At 45.9% G+C, this 18345-nt stretch overlaps 1 pseudogene; it reads right to left on the reverse strand.

Annotated features, from left to right (window-relative positions):
* Positions 1–1003: 1003 nt before the first annotated feature.
* Positions 1004–18345, reverse strand: part of LOC130558395 (uncharacterized protein K02A2.6-like) — a 34173-nt pseudogene continuing 16831 nt past the window's right edge.

Here is an 18345-nt window from a genome sequence, read left to right on the forward strand (position 1 = left end):
GTAGGGTGTACGCCTGTCCGGTTCTTTTCCCCCTCTCTCGAGTGGGTCAGTATACCGATTTAGCCTCCCTTCTTTCCCCACTGGGCGAAGAACAGGCACTCCATCCATCACTAAGCAAGCACCTTCTGGGGCGGGCTGGGCAGAGCAGCCCTGCCCCTTAGGCCGGGTTCCCGGAGTTATTCGCATCATAGCTCTAACCGGACCTAGTGCTACCAGACGTTGCAACCCCCCAGTAGGGCGGTTCCGTCTGATGTATCCTCATGCTGGTTCCCACCTTGGTAACCCATGACCTCCCCAGGTGGACCTCCACCTCGCGGTTACTCTTCAGCCGCACTTTCTTCCCATGAGTTCTCCCCCATCGGTGAGACCATGTTGGTATCTCCACTAGTCTCCTCCCTGTGGTAGGAAGTGGTCTCTGTAGCGCATCCCCCACTTGAGGAAGTAGCGCTTACCCAGTGGCCTTACGGTTCCAGGCGGCTTCTCGCTGTTAGAGAAACAAGGCCGCCGCCTATGAGGCCGAAGATAGGGGCCTTTCCACCTTTCAAGAAAGCTCTGGGACCCCCTACCTACCCACTGGTAGGTTACAATTTCGCGGTAGCGCTCACGGCTGACTCGCCCAGGCCAGTCACCGTCGCTTCGTTGAGATTGTGACAGGGCACAGTGTTACAACGTCGAGAGACCGACAGAAAGGGAGCGTCTCGGTTACGTTTGTAACCTCGGTTCCCTGATGGAGGGAACGAGACGTTGTGTCCTCCTTGCCACAACACGTGCTGTCCTCTGTAGCAGTCGTGAGAGGTCTCAGGCTCCTCAGAACTAAGGTGAATGAATGATGCACGCCGTCTCCCTTTTATACCCGGATTTCCGGGGCGGAGTCCGGCATGCAAATTTCACTTGCCAATTTTCATTGGCCTTTTCTAAGTAGTCGGAAACGATTGGTTCTCAGGGATGAACCCCATCTGTCGGTTCGACACAACGTCTCGTTCCCTCCATCAGGGAACCGAGGTTACAAACGTAACCGAGACATTTTGGCTGCAGATATATCAATAGCAAAGGAGTTAAGAAGATGTTGATACTTGGAGAGATCAGCATGGTCTCTTGACTTGTGCCACTTCCTCTCCGCAGGCCTTAGATTGGTCTGATGGTAGCGAAGAGTCTCAGAAAGCCAGGAGCAAGAGCGGGGGCTTGCACAATGCTCTAGCAGCTGAGCTACAGGAACCCTACAAGAAAACACATGAAATTCATGTGTAGGGGGTCAATCTCTTGCTGTTTCGAGTTACCATTCACCACCAGTTTAGATTCAAACCAGGTTGACAATAATCTGTCATTAAACTGACATGTTCCATTCATATTGGTCTTGCTGCTGTGCACCCCCCTGCCCCTCCCCCTCCCCCTCTTCGAGTTACCATTCACCACCAGTTTAGATTCAAACCAGGTTGACAATAATCTGTCATTAAACTGACATGTTCCATTCATATTGGTCTTGCTGCTGTGCACCCCCCTGCCCCTCCCCCTCCCCCTCTCCCTCTCCCTCTCCCTCTCTCTCGCTCTCAGTTCTTACTCATTTCGCACAAAAACACACTGTGCATTCCAGGTCCATGTCAATTTTCTATTTGGACACAGTGACTGTGAAGCACAGGTGCGGCTTGTCTTGCCAGGACCCAACAGACAGTTTACTTGTGAATGAGCTGAGATGGAACATAACCCCCCGAGTCCTTGTCATTACCCTTTTATGTGTCCGCCAAATTCTCTCAGTCTTTCCATTTGTCATTTTCTTAGAATAACTTAGGAACTGGCTATTGTTTTTATTTTATTTGTGTTGACACTTTTGATAAGGGTCAGTGCGATCCAGAGACTTACAGCGTTCTATCTGATTACAAGATGTAGTCAATGCCTGCGGCTCATGATGAGTTCTGGTGCCAAACAGCTTTCCCCGCACATCAGCCTCAGGAACACAGTGTCCTGTTTCTGTTGTGAGATCAACCCTCTGCTTAAAAAACAATCGTTGACACTCACGACTTGGACAGATGTTTCTTGAACTTATTATTCAACGCTGCACAACAGATGGAGGAAATTCAGAGAAGTGTCTTTCAAATTAGCTTTTGGGTTCTCGTGCTGCACTTCAAAATTTGTCGCCAGAGGATTCGCCATTTATACTTAATAATACCACTAACATATTGGCGTGGTACATTGCCATCGGTAAAATGAAGATCACCTGTCATTGTTGGAGGAGAGAATTTGATCTAGAAACATGTTTGACTAGTAGGCAACTCAAAGTAAAAGACTCGCAAGCTGCCATGCAGCATTAGTGATGTTTTCCATTTCTTTATTGATGAGGAGTCAACACAGTCGAGGTGAGAATAAAGTACAAATATCTCCAATGACAGATCCACGCTGCTTGTACTTACTGCTCAGTACAAGAAAACCCGCTCATGTCTATTTTTCATTTCAATGTTGTCAGTCTCAGGGTGACTCTTGGTTTGTTTCAGGGCTTATGTGAAGACCGAAGCATGTGGAAAACATGCATTCCATTTCTACTGTTCCCCAATTCTGATTTTATTTTGGATTTACTATGAAAAAGGAATGTTATTAAGTGTGAAAAGTGTGTATGAGTATGCATGTGAGTGAAAGTGGTGTTGCTTGACCTCCTCGTGTCCTCCTGATAACTTCAGCAGTACTCAACATCATAATGCTGCTATTTACAGCATCTACACAATAAGGCAATATCTCGGGATTGATTTTTACAGCAGCGCACCCTCCAGCTCTTCTCCAAGCACACTTGATTTGATAACTCAAGTGCTATTGATTTCTCTATAATCAAAAATAGTTTTCCTAGGATCGTGCATAGACAAGAGCAGCGTGACAACCTCCCCGAATGCTCTCTCTTCTTCCTTCATTTTTTTGTCACACATCTGTCTCACTTTGGCTTGTCCATTAAAAAGGGTCAATAACCTAACTTCTCCAGTGTCAAAAAGAAAAGAGTGTAATGTTTTAAACATTATGCTACATTCTCCTGTACCAAAGCCACATACCATCCAAGCGTCTCGAAACACTGCCGTGTCTGTTTGGAAGGACTTACCGTAGCAACACTGGCCTAACCGATGCTGTGAGCTTCCAGCATAAAACAGAATTTATCATTCACACACTAAACCTTACAAATCTCATACAGAAATATTATAAAACTTTCCTTCAGAAATCACCTTTTAGAAATGGAAAAGACACAAAGTTTGACAGAATGACCCACAGATTTTATTTTGCAATATACCAGAAGGTTGGTCTACATGCGATGTAAAGTAAATGTCAGCTCTCACACTGAAAATACTGCACTTGTCAAAGCAGTCAGTGACAGGAGGCCCAACACGCATTTAAAGCTTTTGACAGATAAGCAAGGGATGTGATGGGATGTGTGGGTTTTTTTTCACCCAGACTCCTGAAATGGATATAACGCTTTACAATGGTTTTAGCCGTATCTCTAAAAAGGTTATATTGGTATAAAAAAGGAGTGAAAAGTAAGAAAGGAGGGAGAGAGAGAGCAGAAAATTCAAATAGCTGATAGAGATCAGTGTGTGTGAGTGACAGAAAGTAATAGATTTCTGCTCTGTGTGTTGTGATGAAGTGTGTGTGTTGTGATGAAGTGTGTGCGCATGTGTGTGTGTGTGTTGTGATGAAGTGTGTGCGCGTGTGTGTGTGTGCGTGTTGTGATGAAGTGTGTGCGCGCGTGTGTGTGTGTTGTGATGAAGTGTTCGTGTGATGAAGTGTGTGTGTGGAAGCTGTGATAATGTGCTGATATCTGCAGGGAACTGCCTGATGTTGTTGCTGATAATGTGCAGACTCGCCTCCACTCCTAACAGCCATTTATCTTCACCCCTTTTCCTTCTTATAACCATACATGCAGTGTTTTCAGTGAGTCACATTAAACTGGTCACGCTTTAATTTAATGCTTAACATTTACAGGGACGATGTTTCTTCCCACTTTTTAAAAGTGACCCTGCCCTTAACAGACAATAATATCAAGCAAGCCCCAGTTATATTAAATACCACTTTGTCATGTTGTTAATCGTCTGTACACAGATGAAATATGTTCTCGGGATGGTTTTGACAATAACAACTTTTTAGGGAGAATTGACAAATTGTGCCCACTGTTTTTTGTTCAGTTCATGCTTTTGTTTTATTCACTGAAAGGATTCTCCATTGCTTGAATTTTATTTATGAGTCTAGTTTTTGAGTTTGCATAAAGCCCTATCTGAAATCTATCTGAAGCCTATCATGAGAATAGAAAGAGATTTCTGCACAATTTCTCATTTTCACCACATAAAAATACTAGAGTAAATTGTAAAATTAACAATTACAGACACGCACAGCAAGTTGTGAACACACGTACACCCGGAGCAGTAGGCAGCTATCACTGCAGCACCCGGGGAGCAAGTAGGGGTAAGGTGCCTTGCGCAACAGCACCTCAGTCATTACCCACCGGCCCTGGGAATCGAACCGGCAACCTTCTGGTCACAAGTCTGACTATCTAACCATTAGGCCACAACTGCCTTTTTACAATTTTCATTGTTACAAAGCAGCTGTACATAAGACATATAGACTATACGCAAAACAATTAAAGTTATACCTGCAAAAACAAGAAAAAGGTGAAAACACAGAAGACAGACATACCCACATACAAAACACTCCACACACACAATATGCACACGTACTAACACACAGACACACAGACACAGACACACACACACACGGATGCGCACGCACACACAAGTACGCGCACACACAAAGACACGCACACACACACACACACACACACACGCACATGCTCAGTGGGAGCACACATTTAAGATAAAGGAGAGAGAAGCACAGGTCAAATATAACGGACTATAAATTCCTATATGCAATATTAATTAAGTAAAACTTTAAGATTCTAAAGCAGCCCCCCCGGTCAGGCAGATAGTGCAAAAACAGTATGCAAACGGTGGCGAGGAACCCAAAACTCTAATCGAGAAAAAAAACCTCAGGAGAACCCAGGCCCAACCAGGGGATTCCAGTTCCCCTCTGGCAAAAGCTGCTGCCTCTGCACAAGCTCCAGAGAGCTTGCACAACAAGGCTAAATAAAATAAATAAACTTAATAATAAAATAAATTATATTTTAAGATTATCATTAATAATCTAATAGCATTTGAAATTTTGTGGTGAAGACATGTCAAGAGACCGCGTCCTTCTTTATCCAGCTCTATCATCTCAGCTCTTGTCAGGTCCCCACTTCCCATTCTCCGCTCTACCATCAGGTCAGGCCATGAACTGCATCCTGCTCGCTGTGGTAACCTTGGAACAATGAGACAAGACTGGCTGAGAGTAGAGTACTGTTCTGTACTCTTTTATGCAACAAGTACTAGAGGTCTGTACGGGCTTTAAACGAAAGCCTGAACCCGGCCCGTACCCGAGATTGTTTAACCCGACCCGGCCCGAACATTACAGTTACATTTTAAGCCCTAACCCGACCCGAACCCGAAGTGCTTTTAATAGCAAGCTTTGTTGAAATGTGCTGCATTTTATGATTGCTTGCGATGATAATTAAACAAATAGCGACATTTAAACACAGTTTCATCAAGGCCCCCTTAGCAGTGAACACACAAGAAAAAATAAGAAATAGCACAGACTTACCAATAACGAAACTTTGCTGTGGGTGAACAGGTGTAAAAGTCAAAAATCATTTTTGAACCCTCTGGAACTGTTGGTTTGTGTGCCGTCCTTGTCATGGCTCTGCTTCATTTAGTCATGTTTTTCTTGGTCCTGTGGCAGAGCCATGACAAAGCCTTAGGTTTTATGTGAGAAAACCATGAGTTGTTTGTTTTTACTTCTCATGTGTTTTCTCGTGTCTTGTCTTTGGCCCCGCCCCTCTTGTCTCATGTATTGCTTTCCTCCCGTGTCTGATTACCCTCACCTGCCCTGTGTCGTTATCCTTCGCTTGTCTCTCCTTTAAAATGCCCTCTTGTTTCATTGTCTTGTGGCTCGTGTATTTCGTTCGATGTGTGCTTTGTGCCTTGTTCGTGCTGTTCTTACCTAGTCTCGTGTCTTGCTTCTGTTCCTGCTCATCCACATAAATGTATTCATGTACTATGGGATGGGCATCCATTTCCAAAATACTCTGTTACATAAAGACAAAATAATATGTAGATCAGTATATGCACAATCCAATAGCCTGAATTGGTAGGTGAAAGTCCGATATATTGGAGAAATGCATACATTCACAAAGTCATGTCGAAGGTTCTTGACTCTGTCACAGTTCCTTTCAAATGGGACCCTGTACAGCTGTTTCATTCTCACTTGATTTTTCTGGAGTACACGGTGTATTGTTGAGGGACTCACATCATTTATGTTTTGCAAAAATTTTGGCATCATTAAGTATATGGTTGCGTATTTCACTAATTCGAATAGCATTGTTGGCCAAAACCAAATTCACAATAGCCGTCTCTTGCTCTTCAGTGAACATGTGACCTCGCCCACCATGAAACCTTCGCCTTTCCACTCTGTAGAAGATTTAGGAACAGTGTGATTGTGTGCCATAAACTGTAACATAATATACTGTTTTACATATACAATATGGTCAGAATGTCTTACAGTCTGCTGTACTTTCGTACAGTTTGATACTTCACCACACTGTGACCAATGTGTACTAAATATATGTGTTATAGCCTACTGTTTGTTATGCTGAAATAGCTATTAGTGTATGTGTACATTGGAACATGTGGAAATACTGTAACAGTAGATTTTTACATACCTGTTCTCATTTCTAAAGGTTCTAATTATACCCGTCACTGTAAATCTACTCAAATTAGGCTGGACTCTCTGCCCAGCCTCTCTCATTGTTACAGTAAACCGTGGTTTATCACATGATCAATTAGTGTAGCCCTAATCTCATTCGAGACCACTCTTCTTGTTCCTCGTCCTCTTCCGACTCTTCCTCCCCTTGCTCCCCTTCCAACTCCTCCTCCTCTAATTCGAACTCTGCCCCGTCCTCTGGCTCTCCCTCCAACTCCCCTTACTCTGTCACCGGTTCAAGTCGGACAAAATGTCTAACCAGCATGCACTGCTTCAAGTCAGCCGCCGATCGGTCAGTGCAGCGCCACATGAAGTCGAACACACCTAGTGCTGTCTCTACCTACAGCTCCACCCACTTCCCACCTCTTTGCCCATTTTCTATTACCCGTGAGTGACGCCAAGATGGTGACGACCGGCTCTGACCACTTTAAACCTCAAAATTGCTCTTCACAAACCTCCCGGACACAACGTCCATGTTTTCTACAGTTATGGGTGTGATTGATTAGGGCTGAAACTTAACTCTGTAGGACTGAAGCTGTGGCTCTCGTGTTAGACCTAGTTCTGTATTCTGTGTGCCATGTGATCTCCTGTCTTGTCTCTTGGCCCCACCCTTTTGTTTCCTAGCTAATCATTCAATCATTGATTGATGGTCCTCACCTGCTACTCTTTTTATCCCTCTTGGGTTCCTCACCTCTTTATTGCCCTTGTGTTTGCTGTCATGTACTGGTTTGCTGTGTTACCCCCTGCCATTGCCCTTTGGTCTGCTTGTCAAGTCACAAATTATTAACATTACATTACATTTTAGATTGAGATTATTAGTACACATGACTCTTCTCCCGCTTGCTCATGAGGATGTAGACAGTTAGTAGAGGGAATGATCATATTTATTGTCTTTGATTGGAGTTAGACATGACAGATGGCTTTTGATTCTTATGAGTGACTCTGTGTTGTAAACAACAGTACTGTTGTTCTCTCAGGCTGAATATCTCTGTCCAGTCAACCTGTGATTTAATGATGTGCCTATTAAGTAACCAGCATTTTACTGGCCATCTGGATCAGCAGAAGATTTTCTGTCGCGTCCATCCACCTTTGATCACCAATCTAAACAGTAAAATCTATATTTATTACATTTATTCACAGATTTATTACAGGCCAGCAAGTGGCAGGAGAACATGAGGAACTGTCTACACATGCCCACCCATTAAACTTATCCATTCCTTATTGCCTATATAGTAAATGGCAGATCTATATAACAATATAAATGGTCCAGAGATTCAAACGCTGATGTAAAGACAATATAATGACTACATTTTGAAGAATGTGTGATAATAGAACTGATAATAATTTACTAACTACTGAATACATACACTCCTGGACACCTTTGACTATTGCAGGCATGACGCTGATTACAGGCAATGTACCATCCGTTTGTATGCATTGGTTGTGCACTATAAATCAGAGTGCATTATGGTTATAATGAAGTGAACAATTTCATTCCCTGTATTGTTTATCAAAATGCATTTACCGTAAACCAATATTGATTCCTGATATAGTGCATAATATAGGCATTTCAGACACAGCTTGTATGATGTATTCTTCCCTTTAATCCACTAATAACCTATAGATAAAAAGTATTATTTCAGAATATGTGAAGATTAAAAGTACAATGAATAAACAGATGAAAACAATTCTGTCCCTGTCATTAAATGCAGTATAATGCATGTAGTTGACCTGCATCCCAGCTTCTCTGTGGATCCTGAATGAAGCCTATAGGGTTTAAAAACAGTTTCATTATTTGAGGTTTACATATTAAGCAGTTTAGAGTATTTAAATCACTAGCACTAAAGATTTTGTGATCAGAAATATATTTTTAGTGGAACATTTTCTCGGTTAAAATATTACTGTGTTTTGATCACTATAAATGCTTAGATTTTAGAAATGTCAATCTAAGTTGTGCAAGTAAACAGGAAATTGACTCTGCACTTCCGTGTTTAAGCTCAGGGTCAGTGGCGGCTGGTGCACAATTTATTTTGAGGGGGCGCAACAAGCTATTTGACATGTGACGTCAACGTATCACCACTGCTTAGCTAAAAAAAGGTTTAACTATCAAAGCATGTAATGGTGTTTATTAAAAGTAATAAGGTGCCAACCTAAATGAAAACAAATATTGCAGTATACTTTATTATTTATTGTAGTAAACTGTAGTAAAATTCTTAGATGCTACAGTGTTTTTAAACCATACCATAGTAAATATTAAGGTATAATACAGTATTTTCTACTGTTTACCAATTCACCATTGTAGTCTATGGAGTGTTGAGGAAACTCTGGAATTGTTAATAATGACCATAGAGAGGGAGAGAGCGAGGGAGTAACCCTGTTAGTGTTTTGGTTGGCCATCCATCTCTTCTGTGACAAAATACGTGAGTAACTTTTCGGTTAACTTTAGTTCAGTAGAGAATAATAACAGTCCATCGGGTGTCTCGTCATTTATTTGTGTTACGCTATACAGCACAACAACTGAAAACATGTTACTGAAAACATTTATAACATCTATATATAGCTATACAATATAACAGCACCTTACAATTTACTACAGTTTACAAGTGTAAATACCAAAGTGAGAGTAAACAGAAAAAACAATAACAGGGATTACTTGCGAAACGCAGCGCACAGCATCCAATGTAAATAGCATCAGTGATTATCATGGGTTCTCTGCTTTTGTGGCGTATCTTGCGTGCGGTGTAAACACTTTAACATGGGGCAGTCGTGGCCTAATGGTTAGAGAGTCGGACTCGTGACCAGAAGGTTGCCGGTTTGATTCCCAGGGCTGGCGGGTAAAGACTGAGGTGCCCTTGAGCAAGGCGCCTGATCCATACTTGCTCCCCGGGCGCTGCAGTTATAGCTGCCCACTGCTCCGGGTGTATGTGTGTTCATGACTTGCTGTGCATGTGTTCACTACTCTCTGGATGGGTTAAATGCAGAGGTCACATTTCGGGTATGGGTCACCATACCTGACAAATAGGTCACTTTCACTTCACAAATGTTCAAATGATTTCAGAATGCAGTCCAGCTGGAAAGTTCCGGGCCTCGTGACCACGTGGCTTAGCCAGGTGTGTATGGCAGCAGAAGTCCATTATTCCTTCTTTCCTCCCAGTGGGGGGAAAAGGCAGTCTCTGAAGAGACACCACGAACCAGTTTATGATGAGGGCAGGTAGCAAAAAAAAGAGAGACTCTTTTCAGAGCAGGCTCGATATTTAACTTCATAAGAGGGTATGCCCACCTGAGTTTGAATCGACCAATCAGAGTTGAGCAGGGAAGAGGTTCTTTGTCCAGCTAATTTGCATTATTATGACCTCCTAGCAACTTTACAAAATACCATTCCAAATTATAACATAATGAAAAGAGAAGGTTCTATGGTCACACAATATATATAAACAAGGAGGAATTGTAAAGAGAAACATTTAGATAAAAAAAAATGGACAGGTTTGAATTGCATCAAGTCATGATTCATTCGGAGGTATGAATACAAACAAAGCCTGAATTAAACTTGTATATCTAACAGTTACAGACTATTTAAAATGGCACGAGCGCCAACACACAACCTAGACATTTAGATATATTTATAGAAAAGGACAGTTTAATCACATAAATTCCTATTTGTCAGAGAAGTTTCTCTGGTTAGCCTCAGATGTTAAGTTTCAGATTAGACAGAGAGACTTCTCACCTCTGCTTTGAAGCTTAGGAGTCGTAAAATATCCCACGGAGAAACGTCTTGGTTACGGATGTAACCTCAGTTCCCTGATGGAGGGAACGAGACGTTGTGTCGAGCCGACAGATGGGGTTCGCTCTTGAGAACCTATCAACTTCTGACTGGTTTAGAAAAGGCAAATGAAATTGGCGAATGAAATTTGCATGCCGGACTCCGCCCCCGGATATCCGGGTATAAAAGGGAGACGGCGTGCTGCATTCATTCACCTTTTGGTTTGAGGAGCCTGAGCATCCCTCGACCGCTGCGGCGGGCGGCCAGCGTTGTGGCAAGAAGGACACAACGTCTCATTCCCTCCATCAGGGAACTGAGGTTACATCCGTAACCAAGACGTTCCCTTTCTGTCGGTCTCTCGACGTTGTGTCGAGCCGACAGATGGGGTTCCTTTGGAAAACACCACAGCGCTGTGCCGCATCACAATCTCTAGCGGAGCGACGCTGACTGGCCTGGGCGAGTCAGGCGTGAGTGCTAGCTCGAAATTGTAACTGTCCAGTGGAGAGGTAGGGGGTCCCAGAGCTTTTTGGAAAAAGGTGGGAAGCCCCTGCCACTGGCCGTCACGGACGGAGGCCTTGATTCTCTAACAGCGAGAAGCCGCCCAGCACCGTAAGGGCCACTGGGTAAACATTAATCCCCCCGGGGGAAAAACGCTACAGAGAGCACTATCCTACCATAGGGAGGGATTAGTGCAGACACCACATGGTCTCACCATCAGGGGAGAACTCATGGGAAAACGTGCGGACTGAAGGAGTTAACCGCAAGGTGGAGGTCCACCTAGGGAGGTCATGGGTTACCGAGGTGGTAACCATTCATGAGGATACATCAGACGCAACCGCCCGGGGGGGGGGGGGGGTGGGGGTTACCACGTCTGGAGCACTAGGTCTGGTTAGAGCTATGTGGTGGATAACTCAACTGTTCCCCGGCCTAAGGGGGCAGGGCTGCTCTGCCCAGCCTGCCCCCAGGAAGGTGCTAGTGATGGATGGAATGCCTGTTCTTTAAAACAAAAAAGGGGAAAGAAGGGAGGCGTAAATAGCCGCTGATCGCAGGCGTACACCCTACCGGCTGCCGGTCCTACACGTTGCCCTGCAGGGTGCGGGCTGACACCGGTTCCACGCGTAGATATTAGAACCTCGCGAAGGTGTTGGGCGTAGCTCAACCCGCAGCTCTGCAGATGTCTGCCAGAGAGGCGCCCTGAGCCAGTGCCCATGAGGAGTGTGCCTCACTCCTAACGGGCAGGGGCGATCTTGAGATCGGTATGCCGTAGCGTCGGCATCCATGATCCAGTGCGCCAGTCTCTGTTTGGAGACAGCCCTCCCCTTCTGCTGACCTCCAAAACAGACAAAGAGCTGCTCAGAGCATCTGAAGCTCTGCGTGCGGTCCAAGTAGAGGCGCAGTGCGCGTACTGGACACAATACGGATGGGTTGGGTCTTCCTCCCCGGTGGGGAGCGCCTGCAGGTTCACCACCTGGTCTCTAGGGGGAGTGGTGGGAGCTTTGGGGACGTAGCCAGGCCGGGGTCTCAGGATAACGTGAGAATTACCAGGCCCGAGTTCTAGGCAATCTGTGGACACAGAGGGTGCTTGTAGGTCCCCTACCCTCTTGGAGGTGAGCTCCATCAGGAGAGCCGTCTTTATCATGAGGTGAGAAAGAGCTGCAGCTCCGAGGGGCTCGAAAGGGAGAAAGGCGTGATGACCATACGCCTGCTGCCGGTGTGCTACGCTCTCCAGGGAACCCGACTCTGTAGCCAGTGTTGGAGCAGTCGCATGTGCATCGACCCGAGGGGGACCACCCCCACCGAGGACGCCATGTGCCCAGGAGCCTCTGAAAGTTTCAGGGGGACAGCTGACTGCCTGAAGTGTTTCAGGTAGTTCAACACAGACTGAGCGTGCTCTGAGTCAGTCACGCTGTCATGGAGTCAGAGTCGAGTTCCATACCGAGAAAGAGGATGCTCTGAACAGGGGAGAGCTTGCTCTTTTCTCGGTTGACCTGTGGTCCCAACCGATCTAGGTGCCGGAGCACTAGGTCCCTGTGTGTACACAACAGATCTCGCAAGTGTGCCCAGACGAGCCAGTCGTCTGGATAGTTAGTACCCGCACACCTCTCTCCCCAAGGGGAGTGAGGGCGGCTTCCACGATCTTTGTGAAGGCTCGTGGGGACAGGGACAGACCAAAAGGGAGGATTCTGTACTGATATGTCCATCTTCGAAAGCGAGACATGAAAGTAAGCCTCCTTCAGGTCGATTGCCATGAACCAATCTTGACATCTGGCAGATGCCAGGATGCGCTTCTTCGTGAGCATCCTGAAGGGCAGCTTGAGTAGGTGCCTTTTCAGGGTACGCAGATCTAGCAACCCCCCTTTTTGGGGACAATGAAGTACGGGCTGCAGAACCCGTTGAACATCTCGGCCAGAGGGACGAGCACGATCGCTTGCCAGAGGGGTGGTGAACCTGGCCCCCGAAGCACGGGAGCATCCTCGCCTCTGACGGAGGTAGAATCTTGAATTGAATCTAAAAATGATGTCCCGAATTTCAGCGGGCGTCTGGTAAGTTGCATCGCGTAGCCGAGACGGATCGTATCCCGTAGCCACGTGACGGTTTGGGGGCTCTAGTCAAGCTCCCAGGTACCGAGACAGGGTCTAAGGGTATGATCTGCTTCATCGACCTCCCAGGGGGTGGTTCAATGGCGAGCAGTGCGGATCCCTTGCCGTGGGGAGGCCCCCGGGGAGGAGATCGGCTCTGCTGCTTACCTGCCTGGCGATGATGTAGCACAACGCACGTCAACTGAGAGTGCTGAGGGCTACTGATTATCCTCGACGTTGGGTCTCGCCGTGACGCAACGTCGAGTTGCCGAACACCTTCGTGAAGAGGGTGAGAGCGGCTGTGATACACACCCAGAGAGAGAGGACTCTTAAGAGAGTGGGCCGCCTGAGTGGGGGGCGCCAGAGCCGGAGGGCATCGAAGAGGACCAGGGCTGCTGGAAAGCAGACGGTGCACAGGACTCGACGGCCGAGGTAACCGAGTCGTGGCGCGGGAGGATATTCTTGATATCCTCTGTCTGCTTCTTTACTGTCGAGAACTGCGGGTCGACAGAATCACCAAACAGCCCCTTCCCTTGCGAGATGGGTGCGTCGAGAAAGCGGACCTTCTCAGCGTTACTGTGCAAGGTTCGGCCAGGGGTGTCTCTCATGGACCACATGTGTGGACATCGCCCGACCCAGGGCCCATGCGGTCACCTTGGTCACCCATAGAGCGAGGTCGGTGGCGGCGCGGAGTTCCTGCATAAGCGCTGGGTTGGTCTTACCCTCCTGGAGCTCTCTCAACGCCTTGGCCTGGCAGGAGCCATAGCGTGGAGAGAGGAGGCAGCTTGGCCCGCAGCAATGTAAGCTCTCGACACGAGAGATGCCGAGACCCTACATGCTTTGGACGGGAGTCTAGGTCGAGTCCCCGAGGTGGCCCCCTGCGGGCACGAGTGCACCACGGTGGCACACTCCACCTGGGAGACATCGATGTATCCTCTAGCTGCCTCACCCTCGAGGGAAGAGAGGGTGACAGAACTTGTTGAAGTGAAAGTGAAGTGAAAGTGACCCTATTTGTCAGGTATGGTGACCCATACCCGAATGGTGACCTCTGCATTTAACCCATCCAGAGAGTAGTGAACACACGCACAGCAAGTGGTGAACACACGTACACCCGGTTGTTAGATGTGAACGTGCCGGAGAGGGGGCGTTCCAGGTCTTACTAAGTTCCTCATGCACTGGAAAACACGGCACTGGGGGCAGCTCAAACCCGAGGCACCATGTAGCCAGCCGCGAGTGCTGGGGGAGGCAGTGCGGGCACTGCAACCCAACGCTCACGGCGGCCCGGGAAAGCATGGCTGACATTTCGACGTCTGCTTCTTCCTGGGCTCGACCCCCCCCTAGGGAGGGAGCCTGAGGAATCGTCGGAGTCGGATGGCAGTACATCACCCCCCGATGCTGCAAGAGACATCTCATCATCACTCATCGTGTCCGAATACGTGGTTGAGGAACAAGACGGTGGGACCGTCTCCTGGGGAACGGTCAGACAAGCGAGACGAGGTGCGAACGGTCCGTGAGCCAGTGGCTGGCGGATTAACGCTCACAGTATCCTCATATCACCCTCGCTGCTTGCCGTAGTGGACGGCAGGGCCGTAGTCCTGCCGTCACAGAACAAGGAGCAGACGAGGTGGTGGCTGAGTCCCGTGGGAACACAGCCACCCGTGACGCAACGTCTGAATCGTCAACCGCCCGCAGTGCGGGCAGGATGTATCCACAACGTCTGCCCCAGCGTACTGGAAGCAGACATCGTGTCCGTCCCCCTCCTCGATGGGTTAGGGTTGGGAAGGGACAGTCTGCTGCACCATGTCATAAGATTCCAGCAGTAATTCGGCGTAGAGTTTGAAGTCTCGAAGTCGATCAGTGTGAGGGCTCCGAAGAACAAAAGGTGAATGAATGCAGCACGCCGTCTCCCTTTTATACCCGCATATCCAGGGGCGGAGTCCGGCATGCAAATGTCATTCGCCAATTTCATTGGCCTTTTCTAAACTAGTCAGAAGTTGATAGGTTCTCAAGAGCAAACCCCATCTGTCGGCTCAAAACAACGTCGAGAGACCGACAGAAAGGGAACAAAAGGTTATCAAAACTCTCAGTGAGAGGTCAAAACCTAAAATCAGACACTTGGAGCTAGGTTTTGACTCTGGTCTTTTGATGATGGTATCAAGAAACCAGGAGAAAAGGGAGTGGGGGGGGGGGGTTATGGCTTTTCTCTCAATGATCCAGTCACTACAGTACAGCACCTGCTACTTAAAGCAAGGAAACATCGAAGGTCAACATGTTTTTGTGTAAGTGACACATACAGTTGAGACATATATAATGTTTACACCACATCTTGATTACAGTTGGGAAAATGATTATTTGATACCCTGCTGATTTTGTAAGTTTGCCCACTTACAAAAAATGAAGGGTCTATAATTTATGCTAGGTTTATTTTAACTGACATAGACAGAATATCAACCAGAAAAACCCCACATTATACAGCATAAAGGTTATAAATTGATTTGCATTTCAGTGAGTAGAATAAGTGTCTGATCCCCTACCAGCCAGCAAGAATTCTGGTTCAACAGATTGGTTATGTGCCTATATGGACCACAGATTAGTCCTGTCACTTTAGGAAAGTATTCCTAATGTCCACCACCATCATCAAGACCAAATAGCTGTCAAAGGATGTCAGGGACAAGATTGTAGACCTGCACAAACCTTGAATAGGCTACAGACAGAAGCTTGGTGAGAAGGAGACAACTGTTGGTGCGATTATTTGGAAATGGAAGAAATACAAAATAACCATCATTGCCCTTGGTCTGGAGCTCTCTGCAAGATTTCCTCAAAGGAGTAAAGATGATCATGAGAAAGGTTAAAGATCAGCCCAGAACTACACGGAAGAAGCTTGTTAATGACTTCAATGCAGTTGGAACCACAGTTACCAAGCAAGCCATTGGCAACACACTATGCCACAATAGACTGAAATCCTGAAGCACCCGCAAGGTCCTCTTGCTCAAGAAAGCCCATCTAGCTCGTCTGAAGTTTGCCAGTGAACATCAAAATGATTCAGAAAAGGCTTTGGACAAAGTGCTGTGGTCAAATGGGACCAAAATTGACTTTCTGTGTTTGAAGGAGGAAAAATGCTGACTATGACCCCAAGAAAGTTCTGCTAGGTAGACTCTAATGCTACCTCACTTATTACCTATTGATCTAGCCAATCATCATCCAACACTTGGAGTACTGTATATAAGATCCATACTAACTCAACTGGTGCCTTTGCAGATATTAGCACCGACATTCACTCGCTTGCGATCAGTTGCTATCAATATATCACGCAAGTGAACGTTATTTGTGACTACACGGATTCAGATGTCGAGCCCGTTCCTCCTTTCCCTCGTATATTTGCCAACCGCTCTACTGGCTCCATTCTTACACGGTTTAAACTAAGTCCTTTCATAGGGGCGCACTGCTTTCTCCTTTTTATAAAGCACCTAGGAGTTTGCACTCTCAAAGCATTGCAATTTACAGTAACAGGTTTCAACAGCTTTATGCAAAGTAATGATTAAGGTAAAAAAAATGGCAATTATTGGTGGTGGAGATGTACTTAACTGTGCTATTTTATTAAGCTGCCTTCCTGTTACTTAATTAACCTTTGATTATCTACAAACCACGTGGCTATCAAATTCTAACCTATGCAACTCTCTCCATCATGGTCTGAGCAGTTTGGGCTGGCATGAGTCTGTTGCCTTAGTGATTAAATCTATACAGTTTGTTACTGTTAACAGCTGACACAATTTAACTACAAATGGTGTAGGATAATGCTTAACTGCAGGATTTTGGGAAGCTTCTTAGACTAGTGAGCTGTCAGTCTCTTCAGTTACCGTACGCACCTGCTATACAAAAGGTTCTTGATAGTAAAAATATCTTTGATCTTTGATGGAGATTTGGTTCTTCTCAACTCAACTCAACTCAACTCAACTTTATTTATATAGGCTTTTTACAATTTTCATTGTTACAAAGCAGCTGTACATGAGACATATTGACTATAAGCAAAACAATTAAAGTTGTACCTGAAAAACAAGAAAAAGTTGAAAACACAGAAGACAGACATACCCACATACAAAACACTCCACACACACAATATGCACACGTACTAACACACATTGACATAGAAACACACACACACAGCGCACGCACACACACACACACGTACACAGACAAGTACGCACACACACACACGACAGCCACACACACACGCACAGTGAGAGCACACATTTAAGATAAAGGAGAGAGAAGCACAGGTCAAATATAACAGACTATAAATTCCTATATGCAATATTAATTAAGTAAAACTTTAAAATTCTAAAGCAGCCCCCCGGCCAGGCAAATAGTGCAAAAAACAGTATGCAAACGGTGGCGAGGAACCCAAAACTCTAATTCGAGAAAAAAAACCTCAGGAGAACCCAGGCCCAACCAGGGGATTCCAGTTCCCCTCTGGCAAAAGCTGCTGCCTCTGCACAAGCTCCAGAGAGCTTGCACAACAAGGCTAAATAAAATAAATAAACTTACTAATAAGGTAAATTATAGTTTAAGATTATCATTAATAATCTAATAGCATTTGAAATTTTGTGGTGAAGACGTGTCAGGTGACCGGTCCTTCTTTATCCAGCTCTATCATCTCAGCTCTTGTCAGGTCGCCGCTTCCCATTCTCCGCTCTACCATCAGGTCAGGCCATGAACTGCATCCTGCTCGCTGTGGTAACCTTGGAACAATGAGACAAGACTGGCTGAGAGTAGAGTACTGTTCTGCACTCTTTGATGCAACAAGTACATCAGTTGTGTTTTTGGTTCCGGTTGATCTAACTAATGCAGCCTAAACCCTCAGAAGATTTATATTATGGAAGAGTAGTGTATGCAAGATTAAAAAGATGCGTCTTTAGTCTAGATTTAAACTGACAGAGTGTGTCTGCCTCCCGGACAGTGCAGGGAAGACTATTCCAAAGTTTAGGCGCTAGATAGGAAAAGGATCTACCACCTGCACTTGATTTTGAAATTCTAGGTATTACCAACTGACAGGACGCCTGAGAGCGTAATGCACGTGAAGGACTTAATACAAAGGAGTTCATTCAAGTACTGAGGAGCTAAACCATGTAGGCTTTATAGGTAATAAGCAAGATTTTAAAGTTAACGCGATGCTTTATAGGTAACCAGTGC

This window comes from Triplophysa rosa, linkage group LG8 (genome assembly GCF_024868665.1).
Source record: "Triplophysa rosa linkage group LG8, Trosa_1v2, whole genome shotgun sequence".
Classification (NCBI taxonomy): Eukaryota; Metazoa; Chordata; class Actinopteri; order Cypriniformes; family Nemacheilidae; genus Triplophysa; species Triplophysa rosa.